Source organism: Podarcis liolepis (assembly GCF_965112155.1).
Source record: "Podarcis liolepis genome assembly, chromosome: 15".
Taxonomy (NCBI): domain Eukaryota; kingdom Metazoa; phylum Chordata; class Lepidosauria; order Squamata; family Lacertidae; genus Podarcis; species Podarcis liolepis.
In genome coordinates, this window is record NC_139566.1 from 3541873 (window position 1) to 3544689 (window position 2817).

The 2817-nt window shown below is 40.5% G+C and overlaps 1 long non-coding RNA gene across 1 annotated transcript; it reads left to right on the plus strand.

Annotated features, from left to right (window-relative positions):
• Window positions 1-570: 570 nt before the first annotated feature.
• On the plus strand, window positions 571-2491 carry LOC310694441. Its single transcript, XR_014519706.1, has 3 exons — window positions 571-1181; window positions 1402-1673; window positions 2369-2491. It is a non-coding gene; the product is annotated as an uncharacterized lncRNA (long non-coding RNA).
• Window positions 2492-2817: the final 326 nt, after the last annotated feature.

A 2817-nucleotide genomic window follows, 5' to 3' on the forward strand; every position in this document is an offset into this window, starting at 1 on the left:
GTCCTTCCAGTGAGCACTCAGGGCTGATTTCCTTCAGAATGGAGAGGTTGGATCTTCTTGCAGTCCATGGGACTCTCCAGAGTCTCCTCCAGCACCAGAATTCAAAAGCATCCATTCTTCGGCGATCAGCATGAGTTTGACCAAACTGCGGGAGGCAGTGGAAGACAGGAGTGCCTGGTGTGCTCTGGTCCAGTGGGTCACAAAGAGGAGGACATGACTAAACGACTAAACAACAACAACAACCTTAATTAGAGACAGGGCCGGGCATGTGCAAATGTAAGAAAGCCTCGTTTTCTTTTTGCAGATTCTTCGCCTGCAGCTTTCTTTCCATTGTGCTGCAGTTCGTCTCCCGGCAAAAACAGTGTTCAACTTGCTGTCCCCTATTGTGAAATTACATAACGTTTTCATCTTTAATTGCATCATTTATGTTGTCGTGACATTATCCCACCCACTTCCATATATCAAATTTAATAAATAAGTACAATTTAATAAAACTATTCATTTTAATGAAATTATTTATTCTAATATATAAAAAGATAACACAATGGGAGGTGGGGAATTTAATTCAATTTTTTAAAGGTTTTTTAAAAATATTATTGGGTATTGGTAACAAACAGATGATGGGTTTTTATTTTATTTTTACAGATTATTTCATTGTTTTGCTCTTTTGCTTTGAAGGTTGGTTTGTTTTTGCAAGCAAGCGGTATATAAATTTTATGAAATGAAATGAAGTAACGCCCTCAGTTACGTGTCTCTCGTGGACAGAGAGCAGCAACAAGAGTGAATACCAGACGGATTTCCGTTCTGGATGTGGGGCGAGGAAGCGAACATGAAGCAATTTCCGCTCCTGTTTTCACTTCTGCTGGAATTCTCTGACATCCCTCCCAGCTCATGTAAGGGGAATGCAGATAGTCTGGTCTCAGGCGCCCTGGCTTAGCTTTGAGACCAAACTCTGCGTCACATTCCTTTGCTGATCATCGCATCACTCTTCAAAACAGAGGGCACAGAAGCAGTTGTGACTTAACCGGAAAGGATTGCCCTACGGAAGTCGGATGCTTCTAATTACGCAGCAGGGCTCGCCTGCTCCCCCACACAAACAAACAATTTGACTTGCATCACACTTGTGGGGCAATGAGGGATTTGTCATTGTGACAGCGTCTCCTGCAACAATGGACAGGCAGGTCTGTCAACTTCATCTTTTTCTTCCTTTCTCCCCTTTGCAATTCCAAGTTCAAGTTTCCACATTTCCACATCCCCAAACCCTAAAATGTATTTTATACAATGGACTTTTTATTTCTATTCTTTGCATATCGTATTGTTGTTTTATTTCTATGGCCCATGGCTGTCGCAAATAAAGATTCGTTCATTTCCACATCAGTGTGCCCATTTATTTTCCCCCAGGTCCTCGTGAAAACTCATTGTTTTCATGCAAATCTCTCCCAGTATAGGACTTTTCGTACGCAATTTTCCTTTATACGTTTTTGCAAAGTCATTTCCCCTAATGTCATGCATTCTCGTAGCATATTTTCACCAATCTACACAGTTAGATGTACATTTTTCTATGCATTCCTTGGCTGGAGAGTTGCATCACAACACTGGAAGAAGTGCGAGTTTTGAAGGATGGCGGCTGCATTTTGCTTTGCATAATGTTTTGGAAAGCACAGATTGGACAGGTTCGCCTTTAATAAAGTTTTTATTTATACAACAAGAAAAAAGAAAAAAAACCACAAATACCAAATTACACACAAATTACAAAAATAACCATAGACACATAATTTTCTTAGCAAACAATAAAACATCTATTCGTCTTAACACTAAAGACCCAACCTCCCGTTTATTCCATATTTCAAATTCATATTACTTATTGCCAATACATACTTTTATCATAATTAAACTTATTCTCAATAAATCTAATTTCTTATTAGATTTGCAACTATTTGAAACCTTGCAACTATTACTGAAGTTCCTCGAATGCTGCAACAGAATTTAAATTACTATATTTATTTTTCAGATATTCTTTGAAAACCTCCCATTTTGAAACAAATTCCTGTTTTGATTTATTCTTTATTTTTTCTGATAAACCATCTAATTCGGCATATTCTGTCAGCTTTTGGATCCAATCTTCTATAGAGGGGGTTTCATTACTCTTCCATTTTGCTGCGATCAAAACTCTTGCTGCCGTCGTCGCTTTTAAAAAGATACCCTTCCTCTTTTGCGGAATATCCAAATCTGTTATTCCCAGGAGGTAGGCCTCTGGTTTTTTATTGAAAGAGATCTTTAGCATTTTTTTTGCAGTTCTGCATGTATACTCTCCCAGAATACCTGTATTTTCCTATATATCCACCACATATGGTAGAATGTTCGACAGGGTTGCCTTTAAATGTGAACCGAAAAGTTTCTCCTCCATCTGTGGTCGCACACAGCTCTGTCCTGGCTGCTGACCCTCAGAATTAGCTGCCTGAGGCAGCTACCTCACTCTGCCTAACGATCCGGCCGGCCCCTGCCTCTGTGGAAAACAGGTGTATTTTTACACGGGCAACTTAACTCCTAGTTGGATTCTCACTTCGGTTCCGCAACAGGTATACTCTGTGCAATCTCTGCCATGTGTATCACCGCAGAGAGTCATGCTCCAAACGTTTGCCAGGCCCCGAAGAGGATTGCTAATTTTGGAAAAGGGAGAAAATGTATCAGCTCCAATTCAGCAAAGGAGAGGGGTCTGTTGGCACTGGTTTCCCTGCATGAAGCTGGTGAGGCTTCCCAGTGCAATGCTCATCCATCTCTTATGGCACAGGATGGAAGCACATGCTGGGAAAGTGG